Consider the following 16,726-nt stretch of genomic DNA (forward strand, 5'->3'; position numbering starts at 1 on the left):
AGAAGAGTCCGGTGCAGGCAAATTTCTAAGCCGCAAAGACCCTGAGAGTCGCTTCGCACCCATTGTGCATGCACAACCCAGCGGAGTGCCACAGGAGTAGTTTGCATGCAGAGTCCAAACCCTTCCCCCACGCCCTTGTCTCCATGGGAGTCAGACAGCTCAAGGGAAGGGGGAAGGCAACAGAAAACCAGAATAAAAATCTACCCCCCAAATGGTGTTTGGCCTCTCCTATGAGATGCCAAGCGGCTCTGAGCGGGACCAGGCACCTCCCCAGAGTCAGACGTGCAGGTCTGTATGCCAGTCGCCAGCAGGCCGCAGGGAAGGGCTGCCCAGTCTGGGTACACCCAGCGCTCCCCTCCAGCCTGCTGGGCAAGGAAGGCAGCAGGGAAAGTGTTGCCACTTGGTCCCTGACTCCAGACCATCGTCCCCCCTGCTGCCTCCTCCCCTCCCCGCTGGACCAGTTGAGCGGCTGGAGACCTGCAAGGCATTTGACATGGCCTCTGGGGAGTTCCACAGGGCTCCGTGCCACAATGGAGGTAACGGGGAAACTTCCTTCCCTTTGGCACCAATGTGGCCTAGTCCCCGTGTGCCCGCCACCCCCCTCTGCCTGCAGTCTTTGGGTCTGGCTCTTGGTAAAGGTGCCCAATGAGGGGTCCAAACGCCACGCTCTCCGTGTAATTCAATGGGCCCTGTATTGTCCGTGACAGGAGCCCTTTTGCTTTAGGGTTCTCTGGGTCTCGTATTCTTGGGGGTGGGGAGGGCGACGTCGCGGCTAAAACAGGCGTCCGTCCTTCGGGTCAGCAAGGCCCAACCCCGCACAACTTAGAAGGGCACCACTTGCATGGTTAAAAAGAAACCTTGAGGTCTCTAAAGGTCTTTGTAAGTTGCTCGTTTTCCCTCCCCCCTCCTTTTTTTTGGTTTGGATTTCGCCAGGCTCCAGATCTCGGCTGGAATGCTGTCCCGGAGAGCTGGATACTCCAGTGTAAGCACTTTCAAAATATAGGTGGCTAATGCCTTCAGTATGTCCGAAATATACCATATGCTGGAAACAAAAGGGGCTCTGTGCTATTAAAGTTTCCTTTTTCCCCCTCCCTCCCTCCCTCCCCGCCTCCCCTCTCCCCCCTTTTCACCCTGCCCTCCTCCGTTCCTGCTCAGGCTGCCGAGGGAGGCAGAGGAGACCCAGTGGCGATGTGAGATGCAGGCAGAAGTGGCTGGGGAAGGCAGACGCGAAGCATGGCCGTGCTCATCCCGCCTCGGGGCCCTCTCCCTCCAGAAGCAGGTAAGCGGGGGCTTGCAGGGAAGGGGGGAGAGGCGAAAGCACGAGGCAGTAGGCGGGGGGTGACCAAACCGCATGGCGATCAGATGTTTGGTATTTTCCTGCTGTAGAAAGAAAGGGCGAAAGAAAGAGCAACGAGAAAGAGAAGGCTGGGGGTGATCTCAGCAGGCTAATGATACCGCGGGATCTTCTTCTTCCGCCTATAGACTAGCGCCCAGCTGGTGCTACTCCCTGGAGTTCGGCTGCAGACTGAGGCAGGGCAGCCCCTCCGGCCCTTCTAGGTGCACAGCTGCCTGCCCTGAGCAGGAAACACTGTCAGCGGGTCAGGACTGTCTTGGCGGGGCTGAGGGATGCTGGCCAGGTCGAGCCTTTGGTGTCTGGGTGTACGCCGGAGGGCTTAGCTCCAAGGATGTGGAACTGCAAGAAGTTCCCTCCTACCTACTGCAGGGAAGGAGGCGTGAGCCCCTTCCTGCTCCAAACACTATTCCTTTCATTGCCAGGGGGCTGGGGAATAGGGCAAAGTGAGATGGTCCAGGAGGAGCCAAGCAACATAACCTGGGCAGATGGCTTCTGGGCGCCACTGTCTGAGGCCGCCAGAGAAATAAAACCAGCGCCATGTGCAGGCTGGAGAGGGGGAGCGGATCCCTTTCTCCCCACCAGCTCCCCTTTCGTTGTTCTTTGGGGAACATGGGAATGTCCCGGTAGAGAGGCCAGCATGTCCTGTCGGGCACACAGCTGCCAGTGGATTTGATTCCACTGATCTGTCTTTGTCACGGCCAAAAAGGCGCCTAGCTTCAGTCTCTCCCGATTCAGCCCTCTTCCCACCCCCAGAAGGAAGGGGTGAAATAAATGTGGCAGATGGACTATCTGGGTACGTCTACACTGGACGCTTATTTCGAAATAAGCTATGCGGGTATAGTTATTCCGAAACAGCTTATGTCAACATAGCCCGTCTACACTGCAGGGAAGCCTCAAGATGAGTCTGAGGCCGGCACCCCTAATGTAGACGTGCTATCTCGATTTAGTGCCCCAGGAGGCACTGGGGAGGGGCTATATCGACATAGCAGCAGTGGAGCGTCTACACTAGCTAGTTCGGAATAGGCATTATTCCTGTTGGAAGGAGGTTTACAGATTACGGAATAAGCCACCCGTAGTTTCGGAATTATCTCGAATAACGGAATGGCGGTGTAGGCACTCGCGTTGTTATCTCGAAATAACGGTGCAGTGTAGACGCATCCTCAGTGGCTCCCCTCCCCAGATCCTGCCTGGGTGAAGGTGTCGGGACCGAGCCCATGAAAGGCCCTTCCTCCCATTTCAGAACCCAGCAGAATAGGTGAGCGCACCTTGCAGGCATGCTGGGAGGGGGGGGTCTCTCTGCAGGGGGGTGGGCGGGACACAGGCAGGAGGCAAGGGAAGGGGACGAGAGGAGGAGGACTATGCGGGGGGGATTGCGACTGCAGCAGGGTGGGAGAGGCCAGGCGAGTCCTGTCCTGTCACGTCCCCGGCCCATCCCATGCTGCCCTCGTAGGGAGCTGTCTCCGCTGATGCCACCGGAGAGAAAGCAAAGAGCACTGGGCTCCCTGGTCCATCCCCTCCCCACGGCAGGGCTCTTCCCCGCACCTGCTTGGTCCAGGCTTGGTTTCAATGGCTGCAAAATGCGAGCGGTGGAAGGCAGTGGTGGAGGGTGCCACGCTGGGGCCCGGCGAAGGAGCTGGGAGAGGCCCACGTGAAAAGGGCGTCAGGAGCCGGGGGGAGGGACAGAAATAGGTGTGCAGTGACAGGCAGACAGACTGCGGGCGGGCAGGTGGGGGGAGGGTCACTGGGGCAAGAGGCACAGAGAGTTTTCAGGCTCAGTCCTTGCGAACCCCCTTCTGGCACCACAGAACTGTAAGAGTGCCTCTCTTGGTGGCACAGCCAGGGTCCCTACAGGGCCTCGTTCCCAGAGCCGCAGCTGCCCACGGAGTGTCCTGCGTGGAGGCGCTGAAGGGGTTAAAGAGAGCAGGAAAGGAGGTGGATAAAGAAAACAGAAAATGCAGGGGGTGAATTGCTAGGCCGGGGCTGAGGGATGTGAATATGCCCCCTGGGTGTTTATTTCTAGTGCACCGGCTGTTTTGTGAGAAATGGAACTTCACACACACACATTCTCTCTCACAATGTCTTGCACACACACTGACACACACATATACATTCACACATTCTCTCTCTCACACACACACTGACACACACTCACTCTCTCACATTCTCTGTCTCTCTCACACACACTGAGACACACACACACATTCTCTCACACTCACTCACACTGACACACACAAACACACACTCTCACATTCTCTCTCTCTCACACACACACACTGAAACACACACATTCTCTCATACTGACACACACACACTCACTCTCTCACACACATTCTCTCTCTCTCTCGCTCTCTCTCTCTCATACACACACATACACACACTGAGACACACACTGAGACACACACACTCACTCACACATTCTCTCTCTCTCTCTCTCTCTCTCTCTCTCTCTCTCTCACACACACACACACACACACACACACACACACACACACACACACACACACACACACACACACACACACACAAAAGAGCTTTCGCATTCCAGACCAGCCTGGAGAGACAGTAAAACTGACTTCTGCAAAGTCCTCCCCCTTACCGACGTGTCCAGGCATTTCTGAAACTTCCCTTTGAAGGTGAAAATATTTCATGCCAGTCATCACCACCACAGCCCCCGCATCTGGCTGTCACCGAGCACAACGTATTTCACCGAAATCCCCTGCGCTGGCTTTGAAATGCAATCGCATTCAATTAGATCTCGCGTTCAAAGCTGCGCGGACTCCCAGGGAGACGGTCGTGCCCACATGAGGGCTGCCGGGTCCGGATCCCAGGGTGGGAGTGCCTGGGTTGTCATGCTACCTCCTGGCCCTGGCCACAACTTGCTGCTGCTCAGGATATGACTGTGCTGGGGATAATGAGGGGAAACCACCAGAGTCGCTTATTACAAGGACAAGGCCAGCTCGCAGCAGCATGTCAGTGTTGCTCCCAAAATGGGATACACTCAAACTAGCTTCCCCTTTTCCAGGCTGTTGGAGTGAAGCCGCCCAGAACACTTAGCGCTGGGAATGGAACTGGGATGGAAAGGAGTTTGGCTGGTTTCCCGTACTGGAAAATCCCTCATTTCCATTTCTCATGGTACGCTGGGACCATCCCATAGTACAATCGGCGTGTCCACAGAGCAGCCTCACTAAGGGCCAGATTCGGAGCTCAGCGACATGCTGCGGTTTCCGAGTAACTCCCGGTCCTCTCCCTGAAGGGCCGAGCCTGTCTGTGTGTCTGTGCCTCTAATCTTACCTTAGTTCAGGGGCTCTGAACCTTTTTCTTTCTTCCCCACATGCTATCAGAGCTCCACAGCCCACCTGCCACAATAACTGGTTTTCTGCATCTAAAAGCCAGGGCTGGCGTTAAGGGGCAGCATGCCGGATACTCTCCAACTTCCCCTCTAGCCAGGGAATGCTCAACCTCCTCTCCACCTCAGGTCCTGCCCCCTTTATATTCCTTCCCGCCCAAGCCCTGCCACAGCTCGGCTCCCACCTCACCCTATTTCACCCCTGCCCTCAAGTCCCTGCCCTGCTCTGCCTCTTTTCCACCTTCTCTCCCTCCCTCCTGGAGCATCCTGAACTCCACGAATCAGCTGTTTGCAGTGTTCTGGATGTGCTGGAAGAACAGGGGAGGAATAGGTTAGTGGGGCCACCAGCGGGCAAATGTCATGGGAAGGGGGGGGAGGCAGAGTGGGGGAAATTTTTCCTTGTGGGTGCCCCAGCCCTGCAGCATCCAGGGTTGGTGCCTCTGGCAAGCAGGGCAGAGCCTGGGGCACTGCCAAGCTCAGTTGCTCAGGCTTCTGCTTCAGTCCCAGGTGAGGGGGCTCCGGGTTCCGGGTTCTGCCCAAGGCCCCAGTGAGTCTAACACTCACCGTGCTTGGCAGCCCCCCGAAACCTGGTTGGGAACCGTGGCCTTAGCTGCCAGCGAAGCCACCAGGCCACACACTGAGGCATTTACTCCTCTCCCCCAGCGATTTCCGGACGGGCTGCTGGGGCACTGCTCCTGTGCCCCGGGCATGGGGCGCTGACTCCAAAGGAAATGGGCTTAAGTGTAAAGATGGGGGTAAGTGACATCAACGAGAGTAAAGGGACTCAGCAGCAGCAGCAGTCGGCCCTGGCTGAGGGGCGACCCCTTGCGTGCCCAGGAAAGGGGGTACTGACCTCAGGAACCAGGGTCCCCATGAAGCTTCTCTCAAGATGTCTGGCAAATGCCTGGCTCTGGGCAGTGGTTGGCAGGACTGAGGGGAGGGGTGCGCTCTCAGGGGGGCTCACAGAGGGTTATCTGCCCCACCACGAAGGCAGGAGCTTTGGAGACACCTGCTCCTGTGCTAATGCGGTTTCTGCTTTCCTTGGTCCTTCCATCCGGCCGTGCAGGCTCAAAGCACCTGGCCCAGACAAGGCAAAGTAGGTGTCTGGGTGGCACTTTACTGGGCCCCAGGCTTGTCATGGGAGAGAGGCCAAGGACGGGGAGAGGGCAAAGTGATGCTGCAGAGAGGCAGGAAGGAGCCAGTGTGATGCAGGCTCAGGACAGGGAGGGAAGGCAAGGCCAGGAGGTCCCTTAACAAGACAACAGCCAGTAGCAACTTCGTTTGTAAGGCCTGGTTCTAGTTACACATTCTGGGTACGTCTAAACTACATGGCTCCGTCGACGGAGCCATGTAGATTTGTTGTTTTGGCAAAGTCAAATGAAGCCGCGATTTAAATGATCGCGGCTTCATTTAAATTTACATGGCTGCCGCGCTGAGCCGATCAGCTGTTTGTCGGCTCAGTGCGCTAGTCTGGACGCTCCCCTGCCGACATCAAAGCCCTTTGTCGGCAGCCCCGGTAAACCTCATCCCACGAGGAATAACGGGGCTGCCGACAAAGGGCTTTGATGTCGGCAGGGGAGCAGCCATGTAAATTTAAATGAAGCTGCGATCATTTAAATCGCGGCTTCATTTGACTTTGCCTATGTGTCTAATCTACATGCCTCTGACGACAGAGGCACGTAGTCTAGACACAGCCTTGGAGTGAAGCATCATGGGTCCTGAGTCCTCATGCAGTTTTTTCTTGGTAAGATCCTATCCCAATAGGCTAAAGAGAGGTATTCGGCCTCCGGAGAGCTAGATTCGACTCCCGGCTCTGCTGTTAAATGGAGATGGGTCTCCTTTCTCCCTCCTAAATTCTTCAGGGCAAGGACCATCCTTCACCATGTGTCTGTAGAGTGCTTAGCATGAGGGGCTCTGATCTCAGTTGGGGTCATTCAGCGCTGCTATAATACGACCTGTCAGGCCTGTTCCCCACTCTGGAGCTCTGAGTGCAGAAGGTGGGGGCCCGCAAGAGACCTTAAAAATATCTTGCCTCTATAGGCTTCCACCTACAAAAAACTATCCAAGGTCAGAGATTTCCTGCCATTGGGAAGTAGCTGCCACCATTAAGTGCAAAAACAAACCCCCTTCTTCTGAAACCCAGGAAGAAACACTTAAACTTCTTGCACAGGGGTGTCCTCCAGGCTCTTTTATCACAAGAGAGCTTGAGAAAAGCAGAAAACATACTGCACTCTCTGGTAGCTGACCTCTTAGTCTTAGGCACTCATACACAGACCTCCTTGGTTGCTAGGTGTTACAGATCAACTGAGAGAAGAACAGCTTAAAACACAGAAAAATGGTATCTCTGAGCTACAGCTTATATACAGTGAATGTGGGAGGAGAGGGGGGCACATGGATTTAGCACAAGGAAGTTTAACCAAGCAACAAAAATAATCTGGTCGTGACTAAATATACATTTCTCTATCTACTCACAATCCACTCACTTTTTTGGTCTCCTCACCTCGAAAAAGATATTTTGGCATTAGAAAAGGTTCAGAAAAGAGCAACTAAAATGATTAGGGGTTTGGAATGGGTCCCATATGAGGAGAGGCTAAAGAGACTGGGACTTTTCAGTTTAGAGAAGAGGAGACTGAGGGGGGTTATGACAGAGGTCTATACAATCATGACTGGTGTGGAGAAAGTGAATAAGGAACAGTTATTTGCTTGTTCCCATAACACAAGAACTAAAGACCACCAAATGAAATGAATAGGCAGCAGGTTTAAAACAAACAAAAGGAAGTTTTTCTTCCTGCAACACATAGTAAACCCGTGGAACTCCTTGCCAAAGGATGCTGTGAAGGCCAGGACTTTAACAGGGTTCAAAAAAGAGCTAGATAAATTTGAGGATGATAGGTCCATCAATGGCTATTAGGCAGGATGTGCAGGGATGGTGTCCCTAGATTCTGTTTGTCAGAGCCTGGGAATGAACAACAGGGGATGGACCATTTGATAATTATCTGTTCTATTTATTCCCTCTGGGGCACCTGGTATTGGCTACTGTTGGCAGACAGGAGTCTGGGCCAGATGGACCTTTCATCTGACCCAGTATGGCCGTTCTTATGCTCTAAAAAACAAAATGGGGATACCGCCTAACAAAACCTACTTTGCTCCTTTATTTGACAAGTGGTTTAGCTTTCATTATTTATGATCTTTCTATAGATGTTCTGCAGTATATGTTATAAATGTCCTGAAGTCTTAATAATATCAGCCCGTGTTACAGCATCTGCTAAATCTTTGCTGAGAAGGTTGTGGGTGGGGGCGAGGAAAGGGAGGGCGAGCGGTTCGCCTGTATGTGGCATTTGTGAATGTTTGTACATACGCAGTCTTGCAAAATCCTCCTTGCTCAGGCTGAGCAATTTTTTTTTCGACAGGTAAGTAAAATATAAGGTTTTCCTTCTCATGAATCACCAGGCTACGGGCAGGTGCCTGGGCTGGTAAGAGCCATATGTTGCGAAACTCCCATTGACTTCAACTGGGTCATGATGTCTCCCTCTGTATCAGTTATAGGTTGAGTCACAAAGTTCAGAGCCTGAAGTGACTCCAAACTTCGGCATATTTCATTGGTGTCCAGAGGCAGCATTCCGCTATGGCTCAAAATAGAGATCCGCTCAAGTCCCAGCAAGACTTAGTGTGTGGGGCTCTGCATCTGCACTTCCCTGGTGTTTGGAGTGGGGAGCAAAGCAGTTCTCTGATGTGAGCCCATCTTGCTCATAAACACACACAATGTACCTGTTGTTGGTTTTAATACCAGTAGGACGTGAGTTCTAGTCTCAGCTCTGCCTCTGACCCGCTGTGGGACCCAGGGCAAGTCCCTTAGCTTTGGACTTTCTTTTGTTTCCACTCTGCCCTTTGTCTGCCTTGTTTCCTTAGACTGGGAGGTCTCCAGGGCAGGCACTTTCTGGCTATGTGTCTGTACAGTGCCTAGCATAAGCTGGGCTGGGCTTTAGGAGAGAGATTCCCACCTGGGCAGCAGACCAGCATGAGGGTGATGCCTGATTGAAACTCCACGTTAGCTCCCTGAGAGACTATGTGAGGACACTCAGGGTATGTCTACACTACAGCGTTAATTTGAGTTAACTTAATTCGAAATAGTTAATTCGAATTAAGCTAATTTGAAATAACGCATCTACACACAAAAACGATTTTGAAATAGAACACTGAGCAGACCCTGAACCAAAGTTAAGGCTGGCCGGAACCAGTGCCGGCAGGGCATCAGGTTGGGACTTAGTGTGTGGGGCTGCTGCCTGAGGCTAACTGAGCTCCATGCTTACAGGGACCCTACCCCCACCCCGGACAGACAGTTCTCAGGGTTCCCCGCTGTCGATGAGGGACAGACAGTTCTCAGGGTTCCCTCTCGATGAGGGACAGCAAAGCAGCCCTGTCTTGGAGTGCCCTGAGTGCCCGCAATCGGGACACCACAGCGCTCGGCCACATGGAGCCAGAGCTGGCCCTGGGCACACCGGTGCTCTTGTGGGCTTGTTGCCATTAGTCCCACTGCACTTGCTGCAGGCTGCCATCCGGAGGTCCATCAGGGGACTATCAGGATCCAGGAGGCCCTGAGGGAGAGCGTCCACCCCAAGGAGCCGTCAGAGCCACCCCAGTCCTCCCCACCGGGGGCTCGTGCCCCATTCCTTCCTCATGTCCTTCCACTTACCCCTCCCTCGCCCCCCTTCCTGATGTCAAACAAAAGACACGTATGTTCAAAAATAGAAACTGGTTTATTGAACAAAACTGGGGGGGGGTGAACCTCTGGGGAGACTGGGAAAAGGAGGTGGGAGACTAGACGAGAGAGGGTTGGAGAGGGTGGGAAGAGGGAGCTGGAAGTGGAAAGCAAGGGGAAGAAAGGGGAGGGGAAGCTCAGGGCCCAGGGGTCTCGCTGGACCAACTTGATTTTCATGCAAACCTGCTCCTAGGTTTGCATGTGGCCTTTGGTGGCCAGGCTGGCAGCTATCCTGCCATAGACAGCCGCGTTCCTCCGTCTAATGCGGAGATCATGGATGTTGGGGATATCCCCCCAAACCTGAATAAGGTCCAGGATCTCCACCCTCAACCAGGAAGGCACCCGCCTTCTCCAGTCCCTGTCAGGTTCATGGTAGCTGGCAGACTTGCTTCTGGGGATCGGTGGAGGGCTGGCTGCCAGTGGCTTGCTGGCTCATGTTTTGGGGCCACTGGGTCAGGGGCCCCAGTGGCCACTGCTGGCTCTGGGCTGGCAGGCTTGGAGCTGGCACAGGCACTGTGGCCAGGGTCTACCCCTTTAATGGCTCTGGGGCTGGGGGAGAGGAGAGTAAGTTTTCCTGGTTGTGCCCAGCGTGGCCACCAGGGCTCCCTGGGAAGGGCTGGAGGCCCCCTATTTTGAATTAAGTGTCTACACAGCACTTAATTTGAAATAGCTATTTCGGATTTGGAGTTACTTCTCGCAGAATTAAGCGCTCCGCTATTTCAGCTGTTATTTCAAATTAACTTTGCAGTGTAGACATACCCTCAGGGTGCATCTCCACAAGCAGGGGTGGGGAACCTAAGGTCCAGGGGCCAGAGGTAGGCCCCGATTTGCCTAGATCTGGCCCCCCGAGACTCAGGGCTCTGCCCCCAACATTGGGAAGCCCCACGCAAGTGCTCCCCCCTCCCCCCCACCATCTCCCTGTAGGGCTGGGACACACAAAATCTACTAGCCTGGGCCCCCCTAGGATCTGATGTGCAAGGGGAATGTGAGGAGTGTCTTTCTCCTTGTGTGCGGCCCCCGACTGATTTGTCTGTGGGTCAATGGCCTCCAACCCAAAAAGATTCCCCACCCTTGAAAACCTCACATCTGGCCTGAGGAAGCTGACTGGATTTCAGGGCTGAAAAATCGCCGTGTCGAGCCGAGCTCTGGGACCCTGCGAGGGTGGAGGGTTTGCAATGTTATTGAGGGGTCACTTACCTGTGCGCTGTGAGCACCCTCTGGAAATCATGGGAGGAAGGAGCCTCTTGTGGCAAAGTACAAATCAGCCACCCACTTCCCTGCCCCACAGCAGCTCAAAGAAGAACACGCCGCCGGGGCAGCCCTCACGCCGGGAGGGGAACCTGCTGGAATCCAGGTTTCCTCACATCTCCTGGTCTGTTTCTGGAAGCCCTGTGCCCTAGTGTCTCCTCACGCTCCCAGGGTATGTCTAGACTCCATGCCTCTGTTGCCAGAGGCATGTAAATTAGACAACCCGCTATAATCAATGCAGCGGGGATTTAAATATCCCCGGCTTCATTAAAATAAAAATGGCCGCCGCGCAGTGCTGGCTCAGCTGATCGTCGGCACAGCACGGCAGTCAAGACGCGGATCGGTCGACGGGGAACAGGAGCGGTCGACAAAGGCGTTCCCTGTCAGTTCGCTCTCGGAGGGGGGGAAACGTGACGTAGTGGGGGGGGCTGTCTGCTCTGTCACCCAGGGTCCCCCTTGCGCTGGGCTGTGTGATTCCTACTGACTCACCCGCGTGTATTAGCCCAGACCCCTTGGCCCAGCCTGACCAGATAACAAGGCTCTTTCCACAGGGGAGAGACAGAGGAAGGGAGGCCGAGACGAACACCTGATTTGGGGGCAGGATCTGGAAGCGAGGCTGGCTGGGAAACATGAAGGAAACAGCCTAAGCTGAGAACTGAAGGTCTAGGGGAGGCAATGAACCTCTATCCCAAGGGGTCTGAGGCATCCTGGCCCTGACTCCTGTAAGCACATCGTGTCTGTGCTATGCTGTATCCCGGAGATGCAATATAGCCTCTCTATTCTACTGGCTGGCAGAGTCTGTTCTTGCTGCTACTGGGCTGCAGGACTAGGGGGAACCCCAACTCGCCACAGACCCAACCCCCACAAACTTATCTAGTTCTTTTTTGAACCCTGTTAAAGTCCTGGCCTGCACAACCTCCTCTGGCAAGGAGTTCCCTTGAGGTGGGGGAGGAAGGACAAAGCTGAGACGCTGGGGTGGAGCCCACAGGCCTGGTGGCTCCTGCAAGGAAGCAGTGGGTGGTGGGGGAAGAGAAGGGCATGGGGTTTAAATATATAGGCCTCCCTCCCCCCCACTCCCCGCCTCCCCAGCCTTTGCAGCGTCTCCTCAGCTCCGTTCCGGCGCAAACCTAATCGACAAGAATGCAGCGTGGTGCTAACCAGACACCTGCCAAACAGCTGCTCTCCCCGGCCCCCGGCCGACCACGTCTCGCTCAAGGGGGCAAAGCAGGGACGGGGTCTTCCAAGGGGTGGGCGGCTCGCCCAGCGCCGGGAGGGGGAGATCGCGGTGTCCCAGGCGGCGAGGGGCGCGCTGAGGACAGGAGCTCTGGAATGTTGTTTTTTCCAGCCCGGTTTCCTCCCCGGTAGTAAATCAGCCCCGGGAAAGTCGTGTTGTTTTTCGTAACGTATCAGAACTGCAGAGGGCAGAATGTTGACACCCGGTTTCAGGCAGGCTTCCCAGGCCGGCCCTGCCTCTTCACGGGGGCCACGGCAAGACAGGGCAGTGCTGGAAAAAGAATAAACTCACCACCGGCCACCCAGGTGCCTGGACTGTAACAACTCAAAGAGCAGGTACAGATCCCCTTGTCCCAGGCAGGCATGGGGTATCATAGAGACACCCTCCCCCACCCCCCAATGGGAGGGACTGTCCCAGACAACCTCCCCCTCATCCCACTCGGGCAGTGGCTTTCTAGAGACCTGCCCTGTGCTCCTGTCCCATGGGCTGTTCTCAGAGGCCCCGTCCAACCGGGAGGGAGCTGTCTGCTGTCTCCCTGCCCCGGAAATGGGCTTGTCCCACCGGCAGAGGGAGTTGGGCTAGTTCCATCTGCCCCCCAGGGGCTCAGCCCACCCTCTGACTCAGCTGGCCCATTCCCATTGTGTGTTGGGCGGCGTTAGGGGCATGGAGAATTCTCCAGCGAGGGGAAGGTTTGGCCAACTGGCAATATTTGCACTGCCCTACCGCAGCAGGCAGCCTTGGCCGGGTCCCCGGGACCACAGAGGTAGGTGGGCATGTGATAGGGGATTGCAACAGATGGAGAGTGCCTGAGTACAGGGCTGCACCGTCAGCGCTGGCTCCGCCCCAAGCGGCACTCGGTTACAGCTATACCCGGAATGGCATCTGGGAAGCGCCACGGGTACACCAGCGTCCTTAAAGGAACACCGCCTCCCTTTCTGGGCCAGCTTCTAGTGAGGCAATGCGCTTTATTTCGGGGCCCGCCAGCTGTTTCAGCTCAGGGGCTGTCTTGGGTTTGCCAGGAGGGGCTTGCTCATTTTCTAGCTGGCCTGTGAGGACCATAGCCAGAGGAACTCAACAGCTCGGCCACAGGTGCGGAACACGCCAGCGACCCAGCTCGAATCAGAACTCACAACCCTCGGGTTGCCAGACGGTTTGGCGTGCGCCCTCGCCTCCGCCGTGGTTTAGTGTGTCACATCTGGGACCTGCCTCGGGGAGGCGTCGGAAGGAGAGGGCACGAGGAATCAACCTGGCCATCTTGTGTCTCATTCTGCCTGCAGCCTTTCAGGGAAGCCGGTCTCCTGTTGGCGTCCAGTCGGCCCCGCAGGCCTTGCCGTGGCCGTAGCTGGGTGTCCCGTCTCCTTGTGCTCCTGAGCCGTCTCTTTGGAGGACGGCTCCTGCCTGGCACACCAGTGCCACTTCAGACTGGTCAGTCATCACCCCAACAAACGTGGGGTGCAGGAGGGAGCCGGTGCTGGATTTATGCACAAGCTAAGTAAGCTTCAGCTAGCAGGGCTGGGGGACTTTTTTTGGGTCAGGGGCTGCTGACCCACAGAAAAATCAGCCGGGAGCCACACACAAGTGAGAGGCAAAAAACCCTCCAAGCCCTCACTCACGTGGCCCCCGACTGAGAAGCAGAAAGACCCTCCCCACATTCCCCTCGCACAGCAGAGCCCAGCTAGTAGATTTTGTGTGCTCCAGCCCCACAGCAGGTGGTGGCAGAACAATACACATTTTTTTGGTAATGCTAGAGAGCCTCTTAAACTTGACATAGCTTAGGGCCCCAGCATGTCTTAATCCAGCCCTGGAGGGAGCCGTTTCCTCACCCCGAACACTATCTGCGGTGGGCCTCAGAGACTGCCAGAGCTTGGGATGTCTGAGCGAGGGGTGCTGCGACCGGACCGCTCGAGCCCACAGTGCGGGCCTGGCACAGCCGGCAGGCTGCGGATTCCCGGATTGGTAGCTGCTGGGCTATTTTAGAAAGGCAGGCTCTGCCCTTGTGATTCGAGCTGGGGACTTGGCACTGCAGCGGCCCTGCCCCTGACGTGCCGTGTGACCTTGGGCACGTAACTCCACACCGCTTTGTTCCTGTGCAGCACCTTCCCTCGTGGGAGCTCAGCGGGGCAGCCCCGCAGGACTGAGCCGGGCCCTTCGGAGGAGCCCAGGGCAGTGCCGTGCTCCTTGTTTTACAGATGCAGGGCACGAGGCTCAGAGAAGTGGCTTAGTTGGATGTTTGTGGCAGAGCAGGGATCCAGATTCCGGTCTCCTGGCTTAGGCCTTAGGGCAAGGCGAGCAAGGTGGTTGCCATGGGCCCCGCGCTGCCCAGCTCCTGCCTGCCTGGCTGTTCGCTTGCTGTCCTGGCTGGGAGCCGTGCATCCGTGTGCTGTTGGGTCTTCCAAACACTTTGGCCAGGCCTGTCAGGCCTTATCCACCAGAAACAACCTTCTGTTCTTCTCTCCCTGTGCACAGCAAAGGACAGTCGCCCCTCCCCCCATGGACGGCATTATGCGTCTCGTCTGTGCAGAGGTTGGAAATCCTTGGACGAATGGCGCTAAGATAGTCCAATAGCTCTGTGCATCCCTGCAGCCGGTTGATGGGACCCGTCCTGGTGAGGGCCAGAAGTGGGGTGAGGGAAGATGTGCTCCTTAGCGCCTGGATGCAATGGTGGGCTCTTTTAGGAGCAATACAGGCCCTGGGCACTGGTTTGACCCAGATAATCCCAGCCAGACCCCCTCAAAGGCCTTGTTTGTCACCAGCCAACCATTCCAGCCACCCCAACATCAACCTCTCCGGGCCCCTGGAGCAGTGCTGTTTTGGGGGATAATCTTCTCGACACCCGGCTCTCTAGGCTTGGCTATCTGGAGCTGACTGGCAAGGGAAATCCAGGTGGCATGGCTCCATTGGGTCTTTGCTGCCATGAGAGGGAGAAAGGTATTAGGGAGGATGCTGCAACACCCCATAAGAAGGTTTAGGGAAGCTTTGGAGAGGCAGCACAAAACCCCGGCCAATTAGGAAAGGGCTTCTTGAGACCCAATCAAAAGCAGGCTTGCTGAGGCAGCCCATATATAAAGGGCTGCTCAGCAGAGCCAGGGTCAGTCTCTCCCTGGAGGGCAAGGGGGAAGGGCTGGCTGCTGAGGAGCATGCGAGCTATTGTGCTGCTCGCCTGGGTGGCAGTGCAACAGAGGGGCTCTGGGCTGACTGTGGCCAGAGTGAGGCCCTGTGGCAAGGGCAGGGAAGGTGCTAGGATTTTGGGGAAGTGGCCCAGGAAAGTAGGCAGTGGGAATAGGAGGAGAGGCAGTAAGTGGCTGCCAGCTGTAGGGTCCTTAGGCCAGGACAGAGTAGTGGGCAGGCCTGGATCACCCCCCATCTAGCCCTGCCTGCCACTGAGGAGAGTGGCCTGACCCTAGACTGCAGTTTGCCCCTGGAGTGAGTGGAGGGACTGAGGACCGCTGGTCCCCAGAAGCAGGGAGACAGTGAGCAGGGGCACAGCCGGAAGGCCGGGCCCCAGAGAGGATGCCACCATCGGGGAGCGACATGGGTCCAGAGTATGGTGACGGCAGCAGTAACAGCGAGCAAGACGCTGCTGGTAGAAGGCGCCCAAGAGCTAATTCCCAGCATGACCAGTAGGAGGTGCTGGGGCACAGAGTTAATACATAGCTGAGTGCTTTGTGACCTGCAGGGATGTGGGGGGTAGGGATGTAAGCGAATAGTCGAGTAGCCGATTAGCCGATAAGCCAAGGCAGCAAGGGGGGAGAGAGCAGGAGCTGGGGGGAGCTAGTTTAAAAGCCAGGTCCCCCCAGCACCATCTCTGCCCCCTATCAGAAGCAGGGGAGCCTGGTGCAAAGTAGCCCCTGTCTGAGGCACCCAGCTCTTACTACACTGAAACTGCAGAGCCACAGCGGGGGGAGCTCCTGTCCCCGGAGCGAGCTGGGACTGAGGAAGCCTTCCTTTATCGAGTAACCGTGCAGTCGATAAACATTTTATCGACTACACAATTAGTGGATTACCCGCCTCTGAACATCCTGAGTTGGGGGATCTGTGGGGTCGTGGGCCGAACCCCGGGCAGCCCTACGAGTGGCAGCCAAACCCAGCTGCTCCCGACAGAGTAATTCTGCCAGTGCCAACCTACGCCCACCAATTCCTGTGCCTTCTGCAGGGGAGACTGTCCAGCCCTGAATGCTTTGTGCCTTTCCGGTCACCTCCTGGCTGTCCTGGGGGTGTCACAAGCCTGATGCCGGTTGTCTCGCGCTTTGCCCCTTAGCTCCTGGCGCATCGTGGCCTCTTTTAGGAGCAAGGTATGGACCCCGACTGGGCCACAAGGCCTTGTCCATCGCCAGCCAGCCCCGCGAGCCTCCCTCTACACATCCTGCATCACGAGCACGGCCCACGCCAGCCTCCCTCCTGGAAGGCTCGGCGCACCAAGCGATGCTGGGGGCGGCTGGTGCTGGCAAGCTGCATGCTTCCCCCGACAGATGGGGCTGTCATGAGGGAGGCTCTCTACAGGCCCCTGTCGCCCCGACTGGCAGCATGAAAGCCGCCAGCGCCTGCCAAAACCGACTGTGTAGGAGGCGGAATGTTCACTTGAGTTTTCCCTTTCGCGGGGGTGGCCGGGGCGGGGTGGAGTTTGCTCTGGGTCGGATGCAGTGACGTCAGAAGAGAAAGAGACCGGGAAGTGGAGGTCTGTTCCCCAATGGTTCCCCCTCCCAGTCCCAGGGCACAGGTTGAAACTTGAAATGGTCTTGCCAACGCCTGTTCTCCGAAGGACCTGCTCCAGCCAAGGGCTGGCTA

At 56.2% G+C, this 16,726-nt stretch overlaps 1 protein-coding gene across 3 annotated transcripts in view; it reads left to right on the forward strand.

Annotated features, from left to right (window-relative positions):
* Positions 1 to 840: 840 nt before the first annotated feature.
* The window catches only part of SYNPO (synaptopodin), a 67,343-nt gene continuing 51,457 nt past the window's right edge, over positions 841 to 16,726 (forward strand). Inside the window, exons 1-2 of one of the 3 annotated variants that reach the window (XM_075900560.1) lie at positions 841 to 982; positions 1,156 to 1,279. The gene's annotated coding sequence lies outside the window, so the exon portion shown is untranslated. Of the gene's footprint in view, positions 983 to 1,155; positions 1,280 to 5,439; positions 5,456 to 16,726 lie in introns of those variants that run through there. The other 2 variants (XM_075900564.1, XM_075900561.1) reach the window with 2 other exon arrangements.

The sequence above is a fragment of the Pelodiscus sinensis genome, chromosome 17 (assembly GCF_049634645.1).
Source record: "Pelodiscus sinensis isolate JC-2024 chromosome 17, ASM4963464v1, whole genome shotgun sequence".
In the NCBI taxonomy this organism is placed as follows: domain Eukaryota; kingdom Metazoa; phylum Chordata; order Testudines; family Trionychidae; genus Pelodiscus; species Pelodiscus sinensis.